This window comes from Equus przewalskii, chromosome 4 (genome assembly GCF_037783145.1).
Source record: "Equus przewalskii isolate Varuska chromosome 4, EquPr2, whole genome shotgun sequence".
Lineage (NCBI taxonomy): Eukaryota > Metazoa > Chordata > Mammalia > Perissodactyla > Equidae > Equus > Equus przewalskii.
In genome coordinates this window covers 69,143,418-69,161,273 of record NC_091834.1, presented here as the reverse complement: position 1 = coordinate 69,161,273, position 17,856 = coordinate 69,143,418, and the positions used below count along the sequence as shown (strand labels likewise).

General features: G+C 35.5%; 1 protein-coding gene across 9 annotated transcripts in view; it reads left to right on the top strand.

Annotated features, from left to right (window-relative positions):
• Positions 1 to 17,856, top strand: part of IMMP2L (inner mitochondrial membrane peptidase subunit 2) — an 848,424-nt gene that overhangs the window by 495,111 nt on the left and 335,457 nt on the right. The gene's annotated exons all lie outside the window — the stretch shown is intronic.

Genomic DNA, 17,856 nt, shown 5'->3' with positions numbered 1-17,856 from the left:
ATCAATTTCTGTGCAGTGAAAGTTTTTAGGGGAATTAGAAAAGGGTTTTGTGAATGGGAAATCTAGGATTATCCAACAAGTGCGTATTGAGTGCTTGTTATATACTTCATTCCTAGAAATGAAACTGTTGGAGCACAATCATTTTAACAGCATGACTAGAATGAAATAACTCTCAGAGTTTGGGAATGTCCCCCTCCCCCACTTCCTATCACTCTTCCTCACACCTGGTTCAGGAAACTCAAAACTCAAACCTTTGACCAGGGAGAGATGAATTATGTTCCTTAGAATTTTTAGGTAGGGCTGAGACCACTATGTCCCCTGTGCTCCCAAATGGTATATTCCTTGGCTCCTTTAATTCCCATCTTTCCCTCCTGGGAAGGGGTGGGAGTCACAGCACATGGGTAAACTTTCCCCAAGGATGTAGTGTTTCCTATTTCTGTTTTCATCCCTTTACATCTTCGAAGTAGGTGTTAAACTGCAGAACTGTTTTTTGACTACTTCCTTTGCAAGTCCTGCAAAAGTCGGCTGGCATTTTGCTTGTGCTTTGGAATTTATTTGGAAGGACTTGACTTTGAGAACTTTTGTTCTTAGCCTTTTGGGGCTTCAGATAAACTGGGACAAACAGACCCAATTCAATTTCCTGTTGTTATGTACTGTTTTGCAAAGAAAGAGAATTCACTAAGTAATATAGAATTTAGGTGGATCAAAGGGAACAGATGTTCCGAAGTAATGACCAGCTTCTTTCTAAGAGTGATCAGTTATCAAGAATTTTAAAGGAATTAAAAAATTTAAAGACTAAAGAGTTTAAAAAGTCACTTAACTATGGGCTGACGTCATAATATCCTATAAAACTTTTTAAAGGTATCATAAAAATCAATGCCCTAAGTTTTAAACAGAGCAGTTTCTTTAGTATTGTAATTTTGGAAGATCCCCTGGAGGTGTTTGGTTATCAGATACAATGGTGTACATTTAAATTAGTCTCTGCTAGTGATTGTGAATATCCCAGTGTAACAACTCTGAGTCCACTTAATAGACAATTTTTCTTGGATTTCAAACTGATGCATATAGTATTTGGGTATGTTCTGATCCCCTTTGGTGGCATTTACCAGCTTATGTAAGAGGGGCACAGCTTACAGAGTCTTACCACAGAAGAATGGGTCTTGAGGTCAGTTTGTTATATTAGTTCAGTGGTTGCAACAGCATTTTTAGCTAATACTGCTTATAATTGATTAAATCAATGAGTCTAAAGTATATTTTTAATAAAAACCTAATAGACTTCAATACATGGCTCTACCCAAATTGCTGTGTTTCTCAAGATTACCATAGTCATTAAAAAAAAATCTATGTTCTTTTTTCACACATAGAATAGAAAAGGTGAAAGTTTTAAATCTGAGTGAGGCTAAGAAGATGCAGTTATTGGAGTTCTATGCTTTGGGGAAGCTGACTACCACTTTAAATAGAAATCAGAACAGTCCGCCCAGATTGCAGAGTTCAGGTGTTGGGTTCGTGAGCTGATCTGCAAATCCAGTCTCAAAAGCTGGGGAGAAAGTTCTGGCCAGCATTATCCCAGCTCACTTCGTGCCTCTTGGTTTCCTCGAATAAGGAAAGGAATTGTTGATGATCTTTTAATAAGGAACTAGTCGCTTAGCTCTCACTTTAAGACACTGTCAATACTAATTCATTGTGGTCCTAAGTGAAATAACCAGATCACTTGCAAACTAAACATGCCTGCATTTCCTTTCCTTTTTGTTTTTGTGGGGTCTTTTTGGTCAACCTTTCTGATATTGGTTATCTTATCTCTGGCTCCTCTACTTTTCCTTGGATGGACATTGGCATTTGAATCCCACTTACAAATCCCTAAAGAAATACCATGTAGGAACTGGCAAAGTACTTATCAGATGCGTGTCCTAACTTTTCAGACTTGAATAAAGAACTGCTGCTTGTACAAGTATCTTCCAATAAAATGCTGAACATGCTTGTATGACTTAACCTTACCAACTCTCAGGAACACTTAGAATAACTCTTTATATGAAGGCCCTTTTTCATCTCTTCTACTGAAACCTCATAAAATATTTCTCTGTGACACTTGAGAGGCAGTATGTGTCTTGTCTCCTTTGGTTGCTCTGCACCCTTGTCTTTAGTATTACTATTTCTGGAGGTAGTGGGTCTCTGGTGAGTTACCAGTTTAGTGATTAGATGGTTAGAAACTTTCACCAGGCTTTAGACCCTTTAAATAAGTGATTCTCAAACTTATCTACATATTGGAATTCCCTGGGAAGCTTCAAGAAATACGGATGCCTGGGCCCCATATCCAGAAGGTGATTTAATTATCTGGCAGTGTGGCCTGGGTTTGGAATTTTTAAAAAAAAAGATCCCCAGGTAATTCCAATGTGCAGAGTATTTTGGGGATCACTGCATTCAAATCATCTAGGGAGCTCTGAAGAATATTGCTGCTTAAACCCCAACTCGCACCAAACAAATTGGAACGTTTGGGATTGGGGCTTAGGTTGGTGTGTAGCTAGGATTGCCAACCACTGCCTCAGAGAAACTCAAACGTTGATATCTTTCTTAAAAATAACTGAAAACTTAATTATTTATTAGTCCTTCAGTCAATTATTGAGTAGTTTCTAAATAGTTGGGTCTATGAAAATTTACTAAGCATTTTAACGAAACATGCAATTGTGAGTTTGTATTATCCATCCTATCTCTAAATAGTCTATAGAAAATGAGTATGAGTTGGCTCACTAATACTTCCAAGTAAAGACAATTGACAAGAAGTGATTATATCTGGGTTTCCCTGCTGCCAGTTATCTTGCTTCATAGTCGTTCTAGCAGTCTCTCTTACTGAACTCCCTGTCATCTCTTGTAGTGCCACTGACTTGTGGCTGTAGATGTTGCTAGACCTTTATAGATTTCTCCCCTCGAATTAGCTCAGGAATCATCTGTAACTAAACATATTGTAGTCATCAACTACCCTTCCCTACCAAGGATTTTCTAGCTATATAGAGGTTCAGTTCCCTTTGTCCATTAACTCTACCAATATTATTAGCACTTTCTATGTACAATGTACATTGTGTACACTGGGAATACAACTTATGCATAAGTCATGGTCCCTGGCTTCAAGGAAACTCACAGGCTATTCCATTTCATTATGATGAATGCTAAGATAGTGGTAAATGCAGAATGCCAAATATCTATTTTTTTGATATGGCCACTAGGAAAAGTGGCTCACCAGGCAATAAACACTTGCTCTCTTGCTCCTTCTTTTTTGAAATTGGATTCAGTAGATTTCTTCACTGTCCTCAGGCAGAGATATATATATATATATAACCCTCCTGTATCCCATTTCCTCCTTACACTGATCAGCAGTCTACTGAGGAGAGAGACTTAATACGTTACCAGTGTAGAGATTATATTTATCTGTTAACAATGGTGGTTCATGCACTTTCTGTATACCTCTTAAATGGCAAATGGAGTATATTCTCTGAAGAGCTAGGCTCACTTTAGTGTTTTATTCTCATTTAATTTGTTTTACAATACTTCCTCTGAGGTAGGTATCTTCGTTTCATCTTCTAAATAGAAATAGCAGGAATCTACATAAAAAGATTATAGCAGATGTGAAAGAATGTGAGAGAAAACTAAGTTTTCCTATTTATATTCAGTGAATTTTCTATCAAATGACATAAACTTTGAAAGGTTGTTAATGCATGACTTTGTTCTATGAAGAGCTTCCTTCATAAAATATATGAGGGGCTTCCAGGCTACTCTCTGAGTGGGTCGTGGTAATGCTTTGTCATATTGTATAGCTGTTACTATCTTAAGTAGAACAAGCACCAAGGGAAGATGTTTGCCCTCTGAAGGGTTTAAGAATCTCTCCTAATGGTGGATGCTGAACCTTGCTAAGTAGCTCCCCATTGCCAGCCCGAAGAGTGTGATCCTGCATGATTGAAGGCAGAGTTAAGAATCTCATTCGTAAAGGGAGCAATTCTTTATTACTCCCAGATTTTAAAAAGTTGCAATTAATAGCTATCCCATCTAAAAATGTGCCAGATTGTTTGCTATATGAACTATAAGCATAGGCTTTTGAGGCCAGTGATTTTCTACATTTACACTATCTTCCTCTACAAAGGCATTCAGTATATCTAAACCACCCATGTTAATATCAATGTTTTTATCCATTTTTAATACAAAATTTTCTTATTTTTAATACCCTATTATCAGTTAAGCTTCTGAAAACCTTTTACCAATTTCTGTATTTACTGTTACTTCTAGTTCTTTCTCTGGGTTCACTTTTCTTTTTGCTGAAGTCAAGGACAGATCCAGTTTTGTGGAGCCTACAGCTAACACACTTTTGGGATCTTCTTTTAATAAAATACAAAATCAGGAATGGAATTGTATACATATATATATATATATATATAGTAGGAAAAGAAGACCCAATAATTACAGAAGCCTTAGAGATTCAGGTCCTTTCCTTCTGAAATCTCTGTAAGCACTTTTCCAGATTTGCCTCATTGATATCTTTTCCCTCTCTGTCTGGAACACTCTGCAATGTCCAACAACTCCCAGAATTGGGACCTGTGCAAATGAGGGGTCTTGAAGCTTAAGTTTCAGTAGTTTATACTAAATCCTCCTCTGACTGATACTCGCGCTTTATTTGGCTCATTCTTGATTGATGGTTAGATGGTGTGAAGTTCTATTGCCTTCAACATTTTGAAGATAATATTTAATAGTCTTCTGTAATCTGCTGCTAATGAGAAATCTGCTGCCAGTCTAATTATCTTCTTCTATAGATGATCATTTCTTTCTGGTAGCATTTAAGCTTCTTTTTTTATCTTAACATATTACAATTTCCCGACGATGGTTCTACAAGTTGATTTCTTTTTGTTTTCTTGCTTGGTGCTCAGTGTCTAATTTCCCACATAACTTTCTTCAGTTCTGGAAGCTTCTTATCCATCATCTCTCCTAATGTTGTTTCTCTGCCTTTCCTGCTTTTGTCTTCTTGTATAACTCTTATTGAATGTATGTTGGAGCTCTTTAGTCTCTCTTCCATGTCCTTTAAATGCTCTGTCATATTTCTTGTTGCATTATCTTCCCGGGATGCATTCTGGGTCTCTTCTCACTATTTGAAATTTACGAATTCTCTCTTTGACTATGGTAAGTTTAAAGATTATTCAATCTATTTTTATTTAAATTTTAGTAACTATATTTTTATTCTCAAATTTCTAATTGGTTCTTTTTCATATGTGCTTATTGTTGTTTAATTTCTACCTTCTTAAAATTCTTGTGCTTTATTTTATAAATTTACTTCTTTTTGAGTTAAAAAAAATAACCTTATTTTCAAATCATTTTAGATTATACTAATTTTTTTTTTCTGATGAATAACTCTCCCAAATTTTATTTTATTTACTTTTCTTCTTTATTCTTTTTAAGTGGATTTTGGAATTTTTGTTTGTTTTCTTGTCTTGTGTGAGATGTTTTAATTACAATTTGTGTTAGTTTCCTATTGCTGTTGAAACAAATTACCACAAATTGAGTGGCTGAAAACAACACAAATTTATTATCTTACAGTTCTGTAGGTCAGAAGTCTGACATGTGTTTCATTGGACTAAAATCAAGGTGTCTGCAGGGCTGCAGTCACTCCGGAAGTTCCAGGGAACAATTTGTTTCCTTGCCTTTTCCAGCTTCTAGAGACTGTCTGCATCCTTGGCTCATGGCCCCTTTCATCTTCAAACTCAGCAGTGGCCCGCTGAGCCTTTCTTACAGCACAGCACTGTGACACTGACTCTTCTTCTGCCTCCTGCTTCTACTTGGAAGGACTCTAGGGATTACATTGGGTCCACTGGGTAATCCAGGATAATCTCCCTATTTTAAGGTCATCTGATTAGCAACTTTAATTCCATGTGCAACCTAATTCCCCTTTGCCTAGTAATATAACATGTTCACAGGTGCCAGGGACTAGGAAATGGATATCTTTGGGGGTACATTATTCTGCCTACTACACAACCCCCCACATTTTTTTCTGTCTGTCTAATAATTTGGATTTTCCTCCAGCCAGACTCCTGAGTCCTTCAGTCTGTAACTCTCAGCTGCCTTTACGTGCTTCTGGTTGTAGAGGCCAGCAGCCCAGAGCTTCAGGATCCTTGACTGCTTGGTGTTTCTCTTCCTGTAGGCTGTGTTAGACAACTCAGAAGGGCGCCATTTACATTCAAGCTATGCAGTTTTTGATTCTTTGTGTAGGTGGAAGGGTTAGGAAGGTGCCTAGAACACTTAGTGTTTAAAGCTTAGCATGACTAACAACTTTTGGTCGGGGCTCACTTCAAATATCACCTCCTTCATAAAACCTTTACTAAAAACCCAACATACAGCAGGTCTGTTTCTTTTTTTTTTAACACAGCATTTTCTTTTTAATTTTCTCTTCTCATATTTACCTTTTGTTGCTTTGTGTTTGTCACAGAGGCCATGGCCTTAAAGCATGAAATCACAGTGTCATCTTGGCTGGAAATATTCCTGAAATTACTTTGTAAGAAATGTGTTTGTCAGTCCTTTGGGTCAACTAGGAATGGGAGTGAAGTTAGGTTTTTTTTCTGAATTTCCACTAGGGTGGACTAGTGATTAATGCACCATCTCTGCCATTCCTGGCTGCCTAGAGTAGCTACTTCTCATGTCTGGTAAGCAAGCAGATTCTCAAACTCATTGCTGCTCCTTTCAAAATCTTGGCTGAGAGAAATGGAAGTTTATGGAGCATATGCAGTTCCGCAATTCTTCTAGGTACTGTTAAGATCTACTCATTGATTATGTCAAACCACAGGGAGCTGAATGCTGAAAATACATGCACTGGCATTCATCTCTCCTGTACAGCTGCTTTTACTAAATTATATACTGTCATGTCAATGTTGGCCTATATTTTTGGGAAAAAAATATGTCATTGTTTATTATGTAGACGTTTCTCTTGATCCCAGTATCTAGAATTTTCATTGTATTGAGTTTTGACTCCATGTTATGGGGCTGACTGGTTCTATCCTCACATGAAGCATACATTTTAGTTGGGGGTGAGGAGACGGACAACAAATAGCCAAGGAAATTAGTAAGATAATTCCATTTAGAAATGTTATGAAGAAACCAAATCTGAGTTATATGACTGCGACTGTGAGTGTGTGTGTGTGTGTGTGTGTGAGTGTGTGTGTATGCACATTTATGTTGGGTTTTAAGTAAAGGTTTTATGAAGGAAGTGATATTTGAAGTGAGCCCTGACAAAAAGTTGTTAATCATGCTAAGGTTTAAAGACTGAGTGTTCTGGGAAAAAGCAACAGCAAGTGCAAAGGCCCTGAAGCAGAAATTAGCTTGACAGATATTGAAGAATAGAAGAATACACTGGAGCCTGTTGGGCCAGGGAGAAAGTCATGGGAGAAGAGTTCAAAGAGGTCGTCAAGGTCCGGATTGCAAAGGTCATGAGAAAGGGCTTGGAATTAATTGAAAGTACAATAGGAAGCCATGGAAGTTGTATATAGAAGAGTGACAGGATTTGATTTGTGTTTTTAAATGACCCTACTGGCTGCTTTGTGGAGCTCTCTCTTCTAGCAAGATTTCATTACTGAAGTTTATATATTAATCTCACTATCATCTCCTTATTACTTTCTATGTTTATATTCTTTCTACCTTATCTTTCTCAGGTTTAAATTATTTTTCTCGTTATATTATTCACATCTCTGTAAGCTGTCTTAAATCAAAATGGGGTATAACTAAATTATAAATAAACATCAATAAGTTATAATCACCTAGCATCCTGAGTTGTCAATTATCCACTGTCCACATATTTAACCTTTAAAATGATCGTCATTCGCTGTTTTACTTAACAAACATTCATATACGTTAACTAGTTTATGGTATAAAAACATATTAAGTTTGGTCAATTGTTAAGTTTTTATTTGTCAATCATTCCACTTTTGCATCAATGTTGTCTATCTGAATTTATTTCCTGTTGTTCTGTCACTCTCAACCAATTTTGAATAGTTAAGGAATAAGACATTAATAGATTGACAAATGGTTGATCTGGTTTGTTCATAATGATATCCAAAATTACAGAGTGTGCACAATATTGGGTTCTAAGTTTCTAGAGGTCAAAGGCACTGTTGGTTTAATTTTCTCCATTATCTCCATTCTACGCTACATGAAGATGAGATGGTAATGTTACTTTTAATGATGATGGTGAGAAAACTTCCAAATAGATCAGAAGGCATCTAAGAAACAGTAGGTTCACTCTACTGAAAATGTTTCAGAGAACACAATTGCTTGACATAATATCTTTTGATTGATATTGAAATGGCAGAATCAACTCGGTGAATTTCTCAATGTTTTATTATTTTTGTTAAAGAATCAGTACCTCTTGGATTATGAACTTTCTTATACATCTCTGTCGAATTCCTGCATGACAAAAGAGCTGACAGAATTATTAGTCATTCTCTCGTATTTGAAGGTAGAATGATCTCTATTTAATATTCCTGTCCACCACTGTATTTTGTCTCATAATTAGTAATTGAAAGCATTGTCCTCTACTTTCTTGTCTGGTACATATTAATTAAGACTTCTTCATTGCACCTCTGCAGAGATGGCATGAGGAAGGCCGCAGATGTAGTAATTATTTCTGTTTTAGACTAAAAAATTATCATATCAAGGGTCACATAATAATGCTGCCATTTTCCAGTACTGAAACACAGCTTTTTACTGTTCTGTTTGTTCTTTGTTTGTATCTAATTTTTAACCCACAATATTTAGAAGGTAATGAGTTCATACTAAAGAAAAATCTCAAATTCAGCTAAGATGGAGAGTATAAGATTCTGCAAGACTGAACTGGCAGATGTCAAATTTGCATCTCCTTTAATGTTTATGTATTTTCCTAAAGGCATTTTTGGGAACTGTATAAATAAACTGTTAAGATGTTAATCTTGGGAGGAGGAGAGGCAAGAAGGTGGGACATTAAATAACCATGAAATTCCAGGCTTTTTGGTTGAGTTAATTATAATTCCTCACCAGTGTAGTATGTTAATACTTTTTGTCAATTTCTTGCCACTTTTTAAAAATCAACTTGTTGGATGTGTTTAATTCCAGAGAGACCTTTAAGAAAGGATCTTATATAAGTATTTGTTTTTCTTTTTATATTTTGAAAATTAAAGGAGTATATAATAGAATGCCCTTGGCACTTACTATGGATTGGGAAATGAGGAGCTGACTATTAAGAATTACAGGTGTGGGGGCTGGCCCCGTGGCTGCGTGGTTAAGTTCACGTGCTCTGCTGCAGGCGGCCCAGTGTTTTGTTGGTTCGAATCCTGGGCGCAGACATGGCACTGCTCATCAAACCACACTGAGGCAGCGTCCCACATGCCACAGCTGGAAGGACCCACAATGAAGAATATACAACTATATACCCGGGGGCTTTGGGGAGAAAAAGGAAAAAATAAAATCTTTAAAAAAGAAAAGAAAAGAAAAGAATTACAGGTGTGTGTGTGGATGGGGTGAGATGGGATAGGGGTGTGGTATATGGTTGTTTCTGAGGCAGAGAAGGGTTAATGACATGCTCAAGTTCACACAGCTGGTGGACCTGGGATTCAGACTCAGGCAATCTGGCTCCAGAATCTGTGCTCTTAACATTAACTGCACTAGATTGCCTCGTACCTCTATAATCATGAATGGAGTATCCAAATGTCTACACTCCAGTAGATTGTATGGGTCAGAAATTCAAAGGAAAGGACTGGGCTGAGAACAGATCAGCATTTGTGTGCATACAGATGGTGGTTGAAGCCGTGAGAATAAATAAAATCCCCTTCGGAGAGTACAAATAGACTGAGGAAGGGAGAGTCTCAAGGATAGGGCCCTGGGATCTAGCAACATTTAAGTGACTGGTGAAAAAAGAACAATCAGAAATGTAGACTGAGAATGAAGAGATTCAGGAAAATGGTATCTTGGAAGATAAGGGAAGACAGAGTTTCAACAAGAGTTTAGCTTTGCCACTTGCCCCTGAGAAGTTAAAAGAATGCAGATGGAAGGAAGCCACTGTATCTAGCTGTTAAGAGGTCATTGATGCCTTTTGCTAGAGTTAGACATTTGTAGTGAAGAAGGTAGAATGAGCTGCCACAAAGACATTTTAAGGAAACAAGTGCATGCTAAAATTTTTTATTTAAACATATTTATTACTCATTTTAGAACCAAAGTCAGTGGACTGCAAAGCTTTTTTTTTTTTTAATAAACTTATTCTTTTGACCACAGCCCAGCTTAGTTTAGTATATCTTACCTTGTAGACATGCCAGTTACATATTTCTTCAATAAAGGAATATCAAAAATTTATGAGCCCCAGGAAAACAATAATTTAAATTTCCTTAGGTGGTACATGGCCATCAGAATTAGCCACTAATCCCTAAGCAGGGTTATCTTCTGGAAGATTTATCATGCCAAAATACCAGCTGTGAATCATAATTCAGAACAACCAGAATTATATGATGATATTATACATTTGTAATTGAATGCATGCTAAAGTGAACAATTTGAATATTTCCCTTCAGTGCAATATTTGAGCCAAGTAATAGTATCAATATTAATTTATGATATTTTCTGATGTAACTAAAACTTGATTTATCACACAGTGCTTTATTGCTATGAAGTCTCATACATCTTTGTTATGTGTCTTTCTTGAAGAATATGTCCTAAAATGTGGGAGCAGTCATAGATTCTTTAAATAAAGGAGATTTTAGATTAAAAGGTATTTCAGGATATATAATCAAATGTTAGATAAATTTGGTTAAACATTCTCTTTGCTCTGATTTTTGGTGTAATACATTTCATTAAACTCAGGGGAGAAAAATCCCCTAAACTGATTGTTCACTTCACTAAGAATGAAAACTCAACTTGTTTGAACTAAGTTTTCAACATCACTATTGTTATCACTCTGTGTATCCTGACATTTCCCAACTTGTGAAGTGTTGGTCATTTTGACAACTGCTATAACTACATAAGGAATTTAGTTGTTTAATGGGGATATCAAATTATTTTCAAGTAAGTTATTTTAGGAAATTTGGTTTAAATTATCATTAATGGAAATAACCATCCAGTGTGGTGGCCATACCTTTTATAGATGGGCCTGCACATATAGATTGGGCTAGTGTGCTACTGGTGTGGAATGGGAGCCAATAACATACATGGAGAAATGGAAAAATATTCCTTATGTAAAATTTGCACACGATTAAGGGAGGAATGGAGATGCTGGAATCACTTCATGACTTCCATGTTTTTGTCACGTTTTGGTTAATGCAGTAAAAATTGATAGTTTTTATTGCCATTTTTTAATCATTACCATGTTAATACTTCATTATACAGACTAATAAATAAATAGGGACTACAAAAAGGAGAGCTCACTGACCTGAATTTATGTGAATTTCTTTGAATTGGGCTGTCTATACTTGATGCTAAATATAACGTTTTACTTTCCAGGTAACACTTACCCACTAATGAGCATTACCAAACAAAGTGTCTCAACATATCTTCCCTAAACGCCATAGGTCTAATATTTATGTTAATCATAAAGGTTAATAGATTTGCTTATGATATGCATAGAGAAGTATATTCTGTTTTTATTAAAAATAAACTAGCTGTTTTGAAAATTTTTATGATTCCCTAAGTGGAACACTCTATTTTTTCATCCCAGTTGTCATTTGAATAGCTGAGTCTTAGTAAGTAAATTCTGAAACTTAAGCTTTCAAATGTGAGATTCTATGTTTTCTGAAAATAAAATGAAATATATGTTCTGAATTAATGGTTAGAACAGATGCAGCAATTTCATATGTTAAAAAATGATGATGAAAGATATGAGATCAAGGTTCTCTTCATGTTGCTAATGCAGACCATCCTATTGCATTGTAGTTATCAGAATTTGGAATAGAAATTATATTCAAAAGGAAATGATACCTGTTTCCCAAATATGTTGTCAGATATGAAAAAAAATAGTTCCCTGAATTCCAAGACATAAAAATGTTTTCTATTACCTTCTTATTTATATTAGGCCACAGGTGGAAACCTTAATTTTGCTTAATGAGTTATCATTCCCAAGTTTAACCTTAACTATTACTTATGCTTTGAGAAGGTTCCCAACATTGTGTTCTAAGATTTCTTAATTTGTTCTTTATTAATAGCATGATCTGTGAACATGATCCCTTTTGATTTTAATCTGTGCTTCATTTCAACTTATTTCAGATAAAAAATTGGTTCCAGGAGCCGGCCCTGTGGCCAAGTGGTTAAGTTTGCATGCTCTGCTTCTGTGGCTCAGGGTTTCGCCTATTTGGATCCTTGGCACAGACCTAGTACCACTCATCAAGCCATGCTGAAGTGGCATCCTATATAGCAGAACTAGAAGGACCTACAACTAGAATATACAGCTATGTACTGGGGGGCTTTGGGGAGAAGAAGAAAAAAATTATTGGCAACAGATGTTAGCTCAGGGCCAATCTTTAAAAACAAAAGAAAATTGGTTCCAGAAAAGTATTGAGAACATTACCCTTGTCTATAGATACTCAACCTAAGAACCAATATACCCTTTTGCTGTTCATTATATTTCCATTGAGTGCTGGAAGCAGTGTAGTTGTATGCCCAAGAGCACATTTTACTGAACAAGCCAGAACTCCTCTTTGTCTTTCTATTTTAGTTAGATGCTGGTGCCTAGGTCATTGTGATTGCTCAGTGCACACCATTCAGGATCATTGCTGAATTTAGTGAGCTTGCTAACCTAGGTTAGGGTCTTTGAACCTACCCTGTTAGTCTCCAACCAGCAGATGGCTTTAGAGAGTTAGAAAAGAAGACCACTTTCAGTGCCTTTCTTCCCCTACCTCCTTTTTATTGCTAGTTGCTGATGAGGATAGATTCCTCAACAGTAGCTAAACCAGGCAGTGCTGTCCATTACCTCTTTTTCTATTGCTCTTCCAAACTGCTATCCTCTAATTTATTGCTTACCTTTTCTCTTTTGCCAACCAGGAATTCTAAATAATTACACTTAGGTTTTATAAAAGTAAGACTCTTTGGTTCCTCACTCTCTTTTGTTGCCTTTTAAATTCTGTGGGTCCTTTTGGATGGACACAAGCTCTTCTCTTAATTTACGATATGGTGCTATACCTACCACTGATGATGAGAAAATATTTTAACTTCAAATTAGTGTTCTTCATTGCAACATTTGCTAGCTATGGTGTGGTTGATGTTTTACCGGTTTTTTATCAATCTCATAATGACCTATGGGAGAGAAGTTTTCTGTGATGGATAGAATTTTAGACACAGCTATTAGGTAGGGTGGGCATATCAACATGACTTTTTTACTTCTTAATAAAATACAATGCATTTTAAACTGTTACCTGGAAATATATATATGTAAACTTTAACACCTCTATATCTCATTTTATGAATTTTCTGTAAATGATTAGTCTCTTTTCATTATCCACCTATAGATGATTTAAAATTATACATAATTAATTACCTTAAGTTGTTTTAGTAAAGTTTGCTTTCTGTCTGATATTGAAAAGGCCAAGATTCTATTATATAAATCTTAATGCATAAGAGAACCCAGAAAGTAAATACTTGAATAATAACTACCTGCTTCGAAGACTACTGAGTTTATTTATATTGTAAATATTATTTCACAGCTCAGTCAGTTACCTTGCTAGGTAATAAAGACCCTGAAATTAAAATGACCCCTTTTCACAAAATATAGCTGTAGGCCTCATTTACTATGAAGCTGCCTCGGTTTGATATTACTCCTCCTGAAATAGAAAATGATATCCTACTAATGCATCTGAAGTGGGCTTTAAAACCATCCCAGGCACTCTTGTGAAATTAATGACTTTTGCTTTTGGCCTCAATTACATCTTGTGATTCTCCTGTGCTATGCTCACTTTTCCTCTGTTTCTCCTCTGACTTTATATCTTATTGGTTACATTCGAGATCTTTTAGAAATCTCCACTTCAGAAAGAGTCTGTGTTTACAGCTGTCTTGAAAACCTTTAGACCTCTACAAATTTGAACACATAATTCTTAAGATTAATCTTCCATATTAGATTTGGGAATTTAAGGTCATCTTAGCCTTTTAAATATATAAGCACCTAACAGCTTCATGAAGAAAATCAGCTTACAAGAAAACAGCTTAATGACGATAAAATGTTAATTAAAATTTTCCTTGTAAAAAATTTTATTTTCGGTCTGAATGAGCTTATACAATAGTGTACCAGCTAAGAGGGAGGGATCTGCTCAGCAGCTCTAACTGCTTGTTATTGGTCCTTGACATTTAGTTTCTATGCATCTTTATTCTGTTGTAAAACATTGTATCACTTGAAAACATTAATAAACACAAATGTTTCCTTTTAATTGCAAAAAAATGCCACATGGTGATTTGTTATGATCTTAGGGAGAAGTTTATAATCTTAATTAGATGTGTTAGGAAAATATGACACCAATTTTGACTATGTTAAGCACCTTATTCACCTACCCAAAACTGCAGAAACTGTAAAGTTACCTGGTTGGTAAAATACCCTTAACGATACCCTTTTACGTGAGTACATTACCCTTAAAAATACCCTTTTGCATGATAGAATTGAACGGCTTTTTAATCGAGTAGTAGTATTAATAAAATATATGTGTAGCGTCAATAAAATTCCAGGTTGCTTCTATAAGTACTCATGGCTTTGTTAATCCTTTATCTTTCACTCACTGGACATTTTTTGGCTAATCATCTAATTTCCGAATGGGCAAACTGCTATAGAGAGAAAGGAAAAAGAGAATTAAGATCCTGCCCCAGAGGATCCTGATGCTTATAATCTAGTTAAGTGTCCAGAGATAAATTCTAAAGTGTCAAAAAGTCAAATTTATAATGTAATATAAATACATTAAAGAACACTAATGGATTTATTGAATCAGAATATTAGAACTAATAGGGACCTTAGCAATCCTCAAGAGCAAACACTTTATTTTAGAATGAGTAAGCTGAGGCCACCAAAGGGAAAGTGACTTACCTGGGGCTCACTGGCTGTCCTTGGTAAAGCTGGGACCAGGATTTAATTCACTACGTTTTCTCACTGTCATTAAGGGGCTTGGTTATGCAGGAGAAGGCTTCTCAGAAAATATAAATCTTAAGCTTAAAGGAAATAGCATTATAAACAGCAGTGAACTAGATCTAGAGATTTCAGTTTCTTGTGTCAACTCTAAGGTTTTTCTACTTCTAGAATTCCACATTTCTTGGTTTAGATTGACATAAAAGAGGGAATAATATAAGCAATTAAAAATGAAAAGTAGTAATAGCAACAATGACTAAAAGTTGTAGAACTTCCTATGTACAGGGCTCTGTTTTAAACACTTTGCATGCATTAGCTCATCTAATCCTTACTTAAGGCAAGCACCCTTATCATTCCCAATTTACAGATGAGGACACTAAGGCCCAGAGAAGTAATTTGTCCAATATCACACATGCAATGTTATAAGAGAATGTATATGTAGAATGACCTGCCCAGTCAGTGTAAGGTGACTCCATTTAGGAGAGGAAGCACTCTATTGAGGAATAGGGATAGTTAAAGGCTTCTTCAATGGGAAATTTTTTTTAAAAACCTAGTAATTTCTTATTGTTACATAACATGATGGATTGTGTCCAGTGTTTCTGTAGCTTCCCCATAACTGGTAGGGGGAATAATGAATAATTTGAAAGTGTCCAGCCTTAGCTTGTGTCCATAATTCTCAAAGATATTGTTGCTATCATTTTTATGTCAGCTTATGTATGACTAAGGCAAGAAATATGGCTTCATGATCGCATGTGTGTTTGACCTTTTTCACTTATCGTCTGCCATATATGTAGAAGCAGTCACTGTTTATTCCTGTGTTCTTTGATGCAAGGTCTCATTCTAAGCAACCCCATCTCTGAAAGCGTTTATAGCTAACTACTAGTTCGTGTCACTCCATATGTTTGTTTAGAATTGTATGTTATTTTCTATCTCTTTGTCACTTTAGAAAATTTTACTTAGCTTTTTCACTTTAATTTACTGAGCACCAGTTGTTTATGTGGGAAGATGTGAACAATTAACTGATGATACCTTTTTATTCCTGTCCTTGTTTTGACATTTTAGGCATCTACCAGTGTTACTGGTGTAAGTTGTGCAGAAGGTAAGAATGAGGCAGCAGTAGTAGTTCTGGTAAAACTACCCATTTTTGTAGGCTTGGAGAAGCCTTTTTGATGCGAGACTTTTTTGATCCTTTCAAAGGAGTATTGAATTCCTTAATGTTTTCTGGTTTCCTTTAACATCTTGCTATTGACTTGACTGGTAAAATGGTTTAAAAAATCCTATAGCTGTACAGGATCTGTAATGAAAGTACAGTTTAGTTAAATGTGGAGTTTTCTTCTGTGTAGTTCGATAAACTTTAATTAACAATCTGTCTGTTTAGTTTTCATTCAACAATATTTACTCGGCTCCTACTGAGCTTTAGGTACTGTTATAGGTTCTGCAGCGTGTGTCTGCCACTGTGATCATTAGCTTGTTATTACTCTAGGTTACACACTGAAGTAGGTAAGTTTCTCATAGGATCAGATTTAAGTTTTTGCAACTAAGATAAAGCAAATGCAAAATATTATACAGCTTAAATTTATCCTAGCTGTTTTGTAGAAATTATTAGGCATAAAACACAAGATAATAAATTTCTGTGGCACAGACTAAGTCTGGAGTATTGCTATTATACAATACAGAATTTTGTCTAGAGCTCTTTCCTTTTCGTTCTTTCCTTTTCTTTCTTTCCTTTCCCCTCTTCCTCTCTCCCTTCCCTCCTTCCCTCCTTTATTTTCTTCCGTTTTTTAATAGAATCATAAAAAAATTAAAATTATGTCTATCAATGAAACACATTTTGTATTAGTTCTAGCTGGTGAAAAACAGACTAATATTTGGGCCGTTTGGTAATATCTAAAGAACATAGTGAGTAAACTTAGAAATGTGCTGCAATCAAAGTGTATTTAAAGTTTGGAATAATGTCTTATAAGGTCATATCAAAACAAATGAGAGTTTAATAACCAGTTATATAGAAGTTGATGTACTCATAAAGTTTGTATCTATCATAGTATCTGTTTTCTTGATATATCTGGGATGACCGATTCTTCCCTATTTCCCAGTTTTAGCAGTGAAAGTCCCATATCCCAAGAAACCCTTCAGTCCTAAGCAACCAGGATAATTGTCCACCCTAATTATATCTAAATCTGAAGAATTTCATGGATGAAGTAGTTAATAAACACATATCATGCACGAACCTATTTGGCTAAAGGGTACATATTAACATGTTAATGTTTATCTAAATAGAGTGATAGGTCATTGAAAGATACGGGAATAGAATGGATGGATGGGAAATGACTATGTAATATACCTTTTGATTGGTTAGAAAACATCACCTGTTAAATCCTAATTACCTGTTAAGGCCCAACATAGTTGTCATCTTGTCGTCAAGCTTTCTCTGAATCTTGTAGGACAAATCACTCTTCTCTGTGTCTACAAAATTCTGTTTATACGTCTGTTATTAGACTTACCATAGTTATATTAGACTTAGTTGTAAATGTATCTGTATTTTTCACTAGACTGTGAATTCCTTGCAGAGCAAGAATTGTGCTTTTATACATCTTTGATCTTCAACTCTCATATTCTGCTTTGTGCTGAGCAAGAACTGAGTATGTTATTGTTGGATTGAGCATTCTTTTTTTTCCTCAATTTTGTAACTCCTCTGCTTTTAATATTTACTGAAATATAATTTACTTAAAATAAAATTCACCAATTTTAAATGTGCAGTTCAATAAGTTGTGATGAAAGCAAGA